Source organism: Rhinopithecus roxellana, chromosome 11 (assembly GCF_007565055.1).
Source record: "Rhinopithecus roxellana isolate Shanxi Qingling chromosome 11, ASM756505v1, whole genome shotgun sequence".
Lineage (NCBI taxonomy): Eukaryota > Metazoa > Chordata > Mammalia > Primates > Cercopithecidae > Rhinopithecus > Rhinopithecus roxellana.
In genome coordinates, this window is record NC_044559.1 from 62,010,534 (window position 1) to 62,022,046 (window position 11,513).

General features: G+C 41.7%; 1 long non-coding RNA gene across 1 annotated transcript in view; it reads right to left on the minus strand.

Moving 5' to 3' along the window:
- LOC115900394 overlaps positions 1 to 11,513 on the minus strand; it is a 93,339-nt gene that overhangs the window by 10,642 nt on the left and 71,184 nt on the right. The window contains exon 2 of the long non-coding RNA XR_004060069.1: positions 2,541 to 2,643. This is a non-coding gene — a long non-coding RNA (uncharacterized LOC115900394). The remainder of the gene's footprint in view (positions 1 to 2,540; positions 2,644 to 11,513) is intronic.

Genomic DNA, 11,513 nt, shown 5'->3' on the forward strand with positions numbered 1-11,513 from the left:
GATTACAGGTATGAGCCACCATGCCCAACCATTCTTTCCCCTTCTTTATATCTGGTTCTACTATTCAACTAATATAGCCTAAATACATCCTTATTCGGGTTAGAGGAAAACCTGATACAGATGCAGTTCTTCCTGTTGGCCTGGTGGATTGTGGGGAAAATAACAGAAGGCAAATGGTAGCAAAAGCAAGTGGGCAGACTCTTGTGTCCTGGCTTGCCTCCTCCAGGCCACAGTCTGGAAGAGGGAAGATGATGTGATACATAAACGGAGGGAGAGCCAGATGCAAAAGCAGAGGGGGCTTGTGCCCCAGTCCTAGCTCAGAACTCTGAGAAGAGACTGTGGTGTAGAATGTCTTACACCAACCTAGTGCTACCACAGAACAAGGAAGGTGGCAGGGAGGCATGGTTCTGCAGAAAGAGGACCTCTGTTTCCACTCCCAAATTTGCCTTTTGTCTTAAAAGGCATAGAAGGGCTCCAGAAGTTCCCAGACTCCCCTGTAGAACCAGACAAGACAGAATTGGCAGCTGCAGGACCTGCTATAATGGAGCCTCTGTGGTTAGGGGTGAGATAACACTAACGCCAAGGCCTGGGCCTAGAGAGAGGACCTGGCTGAACTCGGTGACATCTGCAGTCCTGGTAAATGTAAGGTAGGGTGGGTCTAACTGAGCCTAGGAACAACATTGCACTTGGGGAAGATCACTGTAAGGCTCTGGGAACCCAACTGGATCAGCCACTTCAGAGCAGAGGCAGGAGACAGGAGAGGCCCTGCCCTCATATCAAGGCTCATCTTCCCTGCCACAGTGGGATCCACATGCCTAAACACCATCTAGCAGGGAAGTAGGAAATGAATCAAGGGGATATTGGAAAGATAGCTAATCTACGCTGTGTGGAAAAGAATGAACTTTGCACAAAGAGAAGTTAGGCCTTGCTCCTGAGAGTAGTTTAAGCCTTTGTAATGTCCTGCCTGATAAGATGGGGTTACTTGGGGGCCTAAGACCATGCCAGATAATCTATGCTAACACTGTGATTATGGTGGGGCTTTGGGCCTTGCAGTATCAACCCAACCTCTGGAAGGCTGGAAGCTAAGGTGGTCAATGGGTGGCCAACCATATCTACTGGTAGTCAACCATATCTATGTAACCAAGCCCCAATTAAAAACTCTGGACACCAAGGCTCAGTGAGTTTCCCTGGCTGGCAATACTCTGTGCATATTGCCCAACATCATTGCTGGGAGGAGTTGGCACTGTCTAGAGTTCCACTGTGATATGACAACTAGAAGCTTTGCACTTGCAACTCTCCTGGACCCTACCCCATCATGCCTCTTCCCTTTGCTGATTTTTATTTCTTTCTTTTCACTGTAATAAACCATAACTGCGAGTATAACAGTTTTCAGTGAGTTCCATCAATTATTGAACCTGAGGGTTGTCCTGGGGCACTCCTGATCTCCACAAACCCCAAAGAGACTGGACCAACTGGAGTGAGTAAAGAAAGATTGTATCCATTAAAGTAAATCAAGAAGCCTCATTGTCTTATGGAATTTCAGTGGTGCTTTGTAAATTTGTGACCCTAATACTCAAGCAAGTAAAGACTTCTTACCACTCCAAATAAGGCATGGATGAAGGAATCACAGCTAGCTAGTCTTTTTTTTTCTCAAACTAAATAAGGGGGCATGTGTACTGCCTTCAAACATTATAAAGCTATTATGTAAGAAAGGAACTAGAATTAGTGTTTGTCTAGCTGAAGGGTTATATAAAGCCTGACCAGTGAAAGTTATAGAGGGCCAGGCTTCAGTTTACTCTAAGCACAAACTTAGTGACAACCAGAGGCCTCTAAAAAACACAAGCAGCTGACTCAAAGATAGCTGAGTTCCTCATCACCAGAGATCTTAGAGGCCAACGACCCCTTGTACTGAGATTGTGTATAGAATGAAAGTTGACTCAAACGTCCTTTAAGTTACATTCCAAGCTGAAGGACTGTGATTGGGAAGTAAGATAATGTGGCCAAATGTGAACAGGTGGTGGTGAGTCTACATATGGATGTTTATTCTTTCAACTTCTCTGTAGGTTTGAAATTTTTTAAAAACTGGAAGCAAACAAAAAAGGAAAAAGAAATATTTTGGAAACTACCTGGTGGCTGGAAATTCTCAGTCATTTCTAAAAATAAACAGAAATTTATTTTCTCACACTTTAGGATTAGAGTCAAGGATAATGGGTATTGTGTCTGATGAAAATATGTGTGATGGTTCCCACATTTTACCACTACCGGCACAGCTAGGTTTTTAGTCCTTTTGTATTTACTGATTTCGATGGATTGAATTGTGTCCTGTTAAAATTCGTATGTTGAAACCCTAATTCCCAGTGTGACTGTATTTGGAGATAGGGCCTTTAAGAGGCAATTAAGATTAAAATAAGTCATAAGAGTAAAGCTCTAATTTGATAGGATTGGCAATCTTGTAAGAAGAGTCAGAGAAGGAGGTGGGATGGGGGAGAGAGAGGAAGACAGAAAGAAGAGGGGATAGAGAGAGGGAGATCTCTTCCCACCCTTTGAGAACACAGTGAGAAGCCAGCCATCTGCAAGAAAGAGAAAGAGTCTTCCCCTGACACTGCTGCCAGACCTTGCTCTTGGACTTCCCAGCTTCAAGATCTGTGAAAAAAAAAAAAAAAAAGGCTATTGTTTACATTACTCCATCTATAGTATTTTGTTATGGCAGCCCTAGCACACTAAGATGATGACCTTTAATGATTTATTGATTTATTTCCTGCCTGTGTAATATTATTCATATTACTATGGCTCTTATATACAATTAAGTATATACTTAAACGTTAGTATATTTATAGAAACAGACAAAGCATTAACAGTGGCATTTCTGAAGATGTTTTTCAGATGCACTATTGTGCAAGCACACAAGACAGCAGGTGACAGTGCTAGCAATTACTGCAGGATTGACTCTAAATCCCATCATCCTAGGAAGAACTGGCAACAGAAAATCATGAAACTTGTCAATAGCATGCCACTGTATGAAATAAGAATGACCCTGATAGGTGACCATTAATGAAACCAGGATTAGGATTTGCTGTAAACACTAGTGTCTGTACATATATTAATGTTTGAGGAGATAGGGTTGGAATTTTACAAATCATATTCGTTCAGAATTGTAAACATACAAAATGATTTTCCTGCTCTCTACTGGAGCAGCACCATCTGCTGGACCAACTCAAAATGCAAACTCTCCAACCCCAATGGAACTAAGCAAAGTCAGCAGCCTCCTCTACCTGCTCCTTTTCTGGACCCTAACATCCCCCTTCTTGTTTCCTGACACTGGCTGACACTTCCTTCCTGTGCTCATAAATATAGATTACCTATTTATATTTCTTGTTTCCATTATGTTTCCTGCAGCTTTGTTCCCCGTGTATAATGTATGTTAGGAGAATGAATGTGAGGAATCTGTCAGGAGGTTTTTAATAAAAAAGCTCATCTTTAATTTTGCAGAGTAGAACCTTGAAAGGGGAAACTATTTCAAGGGTATAGTCCTCCTTAAACTCAGTTCTTTTCCCAAATACAGTCGTGTGTGTGTGTGTGTGTGTGTGTGTGTGTGTGTGTGTGAATGTTGTATCACTTGCCTAGTTTCCTGTCTCTATTTCTAACTTGTTGACCTCTAAGCTCCAAATCTCCCTCCTCCTACCTTTTCCTCTTACTCCCTTCTGGATCCCCAGACTCTGAGGCTAAACCTGTTCTTAGCCAGAAGATGTCTAACAAGCTCCATACTCAGTGCTAATCTATCGCTGATTCAGCCCTCACCTTTACCCTGGTTCTAGCAGATTCTTACTGAACCCACTTCCCATACTCAACCCTCAGTTCCCATAGTGAACTTTGCCTGTTTGCCCTAATGCCTGAATACCTTCCTTGATTATCTGCTCAGATCTTCCATTTTTTGTGGCTCTCATGGGGGAAAGTGTTGGGAGAACAATTTGAATAAAAGAACATGCCAAGATTGCTGGGAGATGGTTGAAAAAAAATCAGTAATGGTGTGTAACACCATAACACAGCATTGAACTCCCTGGGGAGCCAACTCCAAGTGGAGACCAATGTGTAGGAGGTTTATTAGGGTGTTCCCGTGTGGTCAACACCCATGGAAAGAAAGCAGGATGGAGCAGAGCTAGAAGTCGAACTGCAACATAGCCTCAAAGCCTCAGGTGATCCTTCAGGGAGTTCTAGAAATAAGATGACCTTTCCAAGGTGACTTGACTGGGGACAAGAGAGGTCTCAACCTTCATACCTCTTGTCCATCAGCCACTGGCTGTGGGCCTCCAGCAGGGGCCATGTCCTTAGGCAAAGAGCTATCTGCAACTAAGGCAATGCCCCAACAGAAGTGACCCAGAGAGTTATCATCAAGCAGCAAGGAAAGTAAGTCCTCAGGAGACTTGGTCTTTCCTAAAGGAGAGTAAGTCTATCCTGAAGAGACATCTGGGCAGTGCATCCCAGTGTCCCCTACCCTTATGTCACCTCACCTCCAGGAAGTACCATTACTTCCTCTGCCTAGCACACAACGTTTTTTATTTTTCATATCACTCTCAATCTGGAAGTCACTCCAAACCCCAATCCCAAACGCTAGAAGGATTAACCCCCCTTGCGACAAGCAGCCCCAGAAGAAGGTGGACAGACAGTGCTGAGCGGCGCAGGGAGTACTTGAGGAGAACACAGTAAAAGGAAAGCAGAGCCTGTTCCGTGGTAGTGAAGAACCAGCAGCCAAAATTTCACAGAGCATACGCATGAAAGAAAAGATACCATGGATAGAGTGAACTTGGAATGGATAGCAATGGAGACCTTCCCACAACTGGGAAATGATTGTCCAGGAGTCAATGACCTAGAATATAATCATCAAAAACCATGAATGACAGAAGAGAAAACCAGACCAGAAAATATATGAACAGAAACCATCCTCCTAGCCAATCTAGTCTAAGGGCTTTCCCCAGTTTTCTTAAGGAAAAATAAAAAGAGAGAATTTTATAATTTTCCTTGTTCTACAAATGATTTGCTTTGGTAGATTCTTAGTGAGAAGGAACAGAAAATGTATACCAGAACCCTCTTGCTTATTTGAAATAATTCCTGGTAAAAATTGGACCTAATTCTCTTCCTACATCATTGACATAGATAGGGTAATTACTGATAAATCCTTTGGTCATCTTTATAAATCTCAGGGTTAAAGACCTCTGCAGTATTATACGTGTTCTGGTCTAGATTACTCACTCACCAATTCTCCTAACTATCTAGAGAAGATCCACTTAGCAGGCCTCCCCTTAAAGAAGGGCACCTTAACTGGACTACTCCTCCCATAGTAGACTGCACAGTACACAAGCAGAAAAGGAGAGCTAGTAATAAAGTCACCATAAAGGATTATTTATTTATTTTTTATTATTATACTTTAAGTTCTGGGGTACATGTGCACAACGTGCAGGTTTGTTACATATGTATACATGTGCCATGCTGGTGTGCTGCACCCATTAACTCGTCATTTACATTAGGTATATCTCCTAATGCTATCCCACTCCCCTCCCCCCACTCCACAACAAGCCCTGGTGTGTGATGTTCCCCTTCCTGTGTCCAAGTGTTCTCATTGTTCAATTCCCACCTATGAGTGAGAACATGTGGTGTTTGGTTTTCTGTTCTTGTGACAGTTTGCTCAGAATGATGGTTTCCAGCTTCATCCATGTCCCTACAAAGGACATGAACTCATCATAAAGGATAATTTTTAAATGAATAAATAAATCAGAAAATCCAGTATTGACTAGCACATATGACTATGAGCAAGCTCATCCTACAAAAAAAGGGTGAGAAAACAGTTCAAATGCTGGCCGTTTGGGGCACATATTCTACAAAAAGGAAAAGTTTTGAAATGTATATATATTTTATTTAACTATTTAAAATATTTGTAGGCTAGGCACAGTGGCTTACACCTATAATTTCAGAACTTTGAGAGGCCAGGGCAGGAGGATCGCTTGAGGTCAGGGAGACCAGCCTAGGCAACACGGCAAGACCCCATATCTAGAAATGGTTTTAAAAAATTAGCCAGGTATAGTAGCACACACTTGTGGTCCTGTCTACTTAGGAGGTTGGGGTAGGAGAATTGCTTGAGCCCAGGAGTTTGAGACTGCATTGAGCTATGATCATGCCACTGCACTCTAGCCTGGGTGACAGAACAAGACCTTGTCTCTTAAAAAAAAATTGTATTATGCACAGGTACAACATGCTAGGTACTGGGAAGAGATTTAAAAAAAAAATGTATTATACACCAGGTACAATGTGCTAGGTGCTGGGGAGAGATCAGGGTATAAAGCAGACCAAAATGTCTGTCCTCTTGGAGCTTGTGGTCTAAAGGAGGATAAAAGGCAATAAACAAATTAAAAAGAGGAATACAAAGTATGTGGGTAGGGATGAGTATAACAGAGGAAAATCAAGCAGGAAAGATGGAACACTGGAAGAAGTAAGGCCAGTGTCAAACAGGATGGCCAGGGAAGGCCACACTGAGAAGGTGACACCAAAGCAAAGACCTACAGGAGGTGAAGTGGTGAGGCATTCAGGTCACTAAAGGAGGAATGTTCCCAGGAGAGGGGAGAACAGTGCAAAGGCAGGAAGGAGCACCAGCCTGTGCATTGAGAAAAGCATGGGGACCCAAGCAGCTAAAGTGGAACACATGTAAGAAGAATAACCATATTGTGTTTTCTGTGCCTAAGTATTCTGTGTAATACTTACTACTTACTGTGTCTTCTGACGCAAAAAAAAAAAAAAAAAAAAAAAAAGTTTAAAAGGAATTGGATGGCCATCTGCCGGATCAGGCTAAGGGTAGGTCCTGGAAGATACTCCTTCCAAACCTTGTAATCAGAGGTGACTGAACAGTTGGTTTACAAGAGCCCCTTTTCAAAGTAATTGGGGATGGGGTGCTTAGAACTGGGCTGGCACTGTAATTTTTTTGGGAATCTGCTCCCATTTACAAGATGTTCCATTATAAAAATCAAATCATAAAATCAAATCCAAGTACGTTCATTTGGTATATTCATTTTCCACTTCTTACTAGGGGTGGTGGGGGAGGAGAAGCTGGTACAGGAGAAATGTCTTTTATTTCCCCTCTATAACAATGGTATAATTCCAAATCTTATAGACCATCACACAGTTCTGTTGGTTGATTGTTTTCCATGGATTCTACTCTGCCAGGAGACACAATAAATAACTTTTTGAAACTTCATTCTTCAGTCCTGGGAGTTTTTACAAATAAAATGACACATGTGTTGGGACAAATTACATGCTTGAAAATCTGTCACTAACATCAACTTCATTTTAAAAAGTACTAAGCAACTGTTACAGTGGCATTTCTTTTGTTGATGGGGAAAATAATGTGTGAATAGCTATGCTAATTTAGAGGTAACTTTCAAATTTCATGACTACATAAAAAAGCTAAGAGTAGTTCAATAGGTAAGTTTGGGAGGGAGTTGCTGGTTTTGTTGATTTATTATATCTTGACAGACTGGTATGATTGAAATGAATTAAATGTTAGACATGCTTAATATTTTATACACTATATATCATCATAATAGCAAAGTGCACAGATCACATTATTGAGTGCCCTTGGATTTTAAAAATAAAGATTGCTATTCAGATGAATACCATTTCGTTATTGCCTGCACTACTCTGTCAAATTAAAAAATAAAATAGGTATCTTTATTTTCATTTTAAAGCATGATAATCATCAAAATGTTGAAGTTGATCACAGGTCTACATTAAAAATAAGTCATTTTTGTAAGTGAGTTATACAATACAGCAAAGACCACCAAAGAGAAAGCCAATACTTTCATGGAGATCCCAGCATCAATGCTTCAACCATTCCTAACTCCTTGTTCCTTGCTAGATGCTCCTCACCACAAACTCCTGCACATTTCAAGAATTTCTGTGCATGTGTGTGTTAAGGGGAGGAGTTTTAAAGTATCTCTGTGTTCAACAAGATATATTAGCTTGTAAGCAGCAGAAACCTACTTAAACTAGCTTCCATGAGAAAATAACATTATAAAGACATAAGAGTGTTTCTACAGCAAGAACTGGAGGTGTAGTTTGGTTTCATGAGGGATTAAAATCTGTAATTCTGAAGTAGACTTAGGCAGCTGCACATCAATCTACGTCTTTCTCTCTGGGATTGTGGACTCTATCCTATCTGACTTGCTTTGTTCCTGGGCATCATTCTTGCTCTGGAAAACACTCATTTTTTTTTTTTTTAATTTCCCTGCTCATTTTTTTTTTTTTAATTTAACACTTAGGTTCAATCTGCTCATTTTTCCCTACAGAAGAAAACAGCTTACTGTGTTCCAGAAAACAACAGAGCCTGAGCAGCCTGTCTGAATACGGGGCCCGCTTCTCATTCACAGGTATTCTTAACCTGGGGTCCATGTGGGGTTTGTGAATTTTGATAGGATTTTAAAATTACATTTTCATTTCCACTAATCTCTAACTGAAATTCAGCCTTTTCTTCAACTGTGAATGTAGGCAGCAAGCCACAGTGCAACTTGCAGAACCTATAAATTTGTTGCTGTGATTGATGTTATAACATGACACTCAGATCTTCTTTCAGAAATGAGGACTTACCCCCAGCTACTATGAAAGCTGTTGGCAGAGTGCCCTCAGCTGTCAGCCCCAGGGAAATGGCCTCAGTTGCAGAGAGCCACCTCAGCTGGGTAGTAAACACCTGGCCCTTTTCCCTGATTCAAGGTACTTCCAAAGGGTCATGTAATCTTCAGACCTTCTGTAAGGTTGGCTGAAGCTTCTTCTCAGATTGTATCACAGCTCAACGTCATCCTTCTCTGACCAGTTCCACCTTGCCTTCCCTCATGTTGATGTCAAGAGCATTCCCTAGCAAACTCCCTAAATGCCAATCTCCAGCTTAGATTCTGCTTTCTGGGGAAACTGAACTGTGACAGTTACTAACACAAAGAATCAATATTTTTATATCACATTATAGTTAGATAGCTTGAATATATATGCTCATACCCACCTCAATATTTCAGCCTTCTGGATCTAGTTCCTCAATACATTAATAAAAAACTTTTTACTATATCAAAAATTACTTTTTAAACATTTTAGTAACTGTATTTCAAGATAATTTTCTGTGTTATCCTATAAATTTTATTTTATGCATCTTAAAACATCATTCTGAGAAGGAGTCTATAGGCTTTACCACTACCAAAGGAATCCATGGCAAAAAAAAAAAAAGTGGGAGGAGTTAAGAACCCCTGGGAACTCTCTCAGAAGATACTGGTTTTCTGCAGGGCTTTCAGCACCATCCATATTCCAGCGGCTCCTTAATCGATGTCACTCCTTCTCCATTGCTCCAGTGCTACTCAGTTGAACTCAGCAATTGCTCTTAACTGATCTTTTACATCACCACCGTTTCTTGCTCCCATCCATTTTCCATACAGACACCAGAATGGTTTAAATATATATGCAGAGCATGATGGCTCATGCCTGTAACCCCAGCACTTTGGGAGGCCAAGGAGGGAGAGAATCACTTGAGGTCAGGAGTTCGAGACCAGCCTGGTGAAACCCCATCTCTACTAAAAATACAAAAATTAACCAGGCATGGTGGCATGCACCTGTAATTCCAGCTACTTGGGAGGCTGAGGCATGAGAATTGCTTGAACCCAGGAGGCAGAGGCTGCAGTGAGCTAAGATCACACCACTGCACGCCAGCCTGGGTGACGGAGTGAGGCTGTCTCAAAACAAAACTATATGTATACACATACACCCACACATACATACACACACACACAGACACACACACATATATATATAACAAATATGCCTGGAGTTAATTCTAAAATAATAGTTAACATGCCCCAGATTTTTACTATGAGGTGAACTCTCCACTATTATTGCATTAATATATTTAACAGGCCAATAAGGTATGTACTGTCATTATCACTATTCCATACATGTGAAAACTAAAGATTATAGTGGCAGAATTGAGATGGTAATCTCAGAGCCAAAGCTCACTCTTTTTTTTTTTTTGAGACAGAGTCTTGCTCCGTCGCCCAGGCTGTGGTGCAGTGGCCGGATCTCGGCTCACTGCAAGCTCCGCCTCCCGGGTTTACGCCATTCTCCTGCCTCAGCCTCCCGAGTAGCTGGGACTACAGGCGCCCACCACCTCGCCTGGCTAGCTTTTTGTATTTTTTAGTAGAGACGGGGTTTCACCATATTAGCCAGGATGGTCTCGATCTCCTGACCTCATGATCCGCCCGTCTCGGCCTCCCAAAGTGCTGGGATTACAGGCTTGAGCCACCGCGCCCGGCCTCAAAGCTCACTCTTTATCTTTTTGAAAAATAACTTTTTATTATAAAAAATTTCAAACATATCCCCAAACACAAGGAAATGTATAACAAATCTCCATATACTTATCACCCAGTCTTAGCAATTTTCAATATTTTGACGTTTTATTTTATCTGTTATCCTTTCCCTTGCCACTCCCACATTTTCTTTCTTTCTTTATATCTGAAATATTTATTAAAGCAAACACCAGACATCACAGAATTTCACCCAATACAATAGTAGAACCAGTAGAGCCCAGTAGAATATTTCAGTAGAATAATGCTTTAAAAATGTTTCTCGGCCGGGCGCGGTGGCTCAAGCCTGTAATCCCAGCACTTTGGGAGGCCGAGACGGGCGGATCACGAGGTCAGGAGATCGTAGACCACCCTGGCTAACACGGTGAAACCCCGTCTCTACTAAAAATACAAAAAACTAGCCGGGCGAGGTGGCGGCGCCTGTAGTCCCAGCTACTCGGGAGGCTGAGGCAGGAGAATGGCGTGAACCCGGGAGGCGGAGCTTGCAGTGAGCTGAGATCTGGCCACTGCACTCCTGCACTCCAGCCTGGGTGACAGAGCGAGACTCCGTCTCAAAAAAAAAAAAAAAAAAAAAAAAAAAAAAAAGTTTCTCGAGTCATACCATTCCCTGTTTAAAATACTTTAGCATATTCGTTTTCTACTTAGGATCCTCCACAGGACCTGTAGACTTCTGAGTCACATGGCCCAGGCCTCCCTTTCAAACACCATTTGATGACCCTCTGCCTTGCTCAAGAAAACACCGGGTCTACTGACCTTCTCTCAATACTGGTAGCTCCTTATCACTGAGTCAGAACCTTCTTTTCTTAAGCCCAGGCTTTTCCTTCCACTCATTCTCCTGTGTAAATGTCCTCTCCTCAGAGACATCGTCCCATGTTGATTCAGATTCCAAGTTCTCTCTAGTCTAATTCTCCTTCAGCCTAATTCTTTCTTACAGTGTCCTGTTCTTGGCTTTCATTTGACTTCTCACAATCCATAAGTTTGCATATATTTGCATGTTTGTCTGTCTCTGCTACTGGGCTGGAAGAGACCTGCCAGTTTTGCTCACGTATCTATACCTAGTCTCAACATAGTACCTGGCACTCATTAAACTGTAAAGTGTGTGTGTATGTATGTATGTATATGTATACATACATG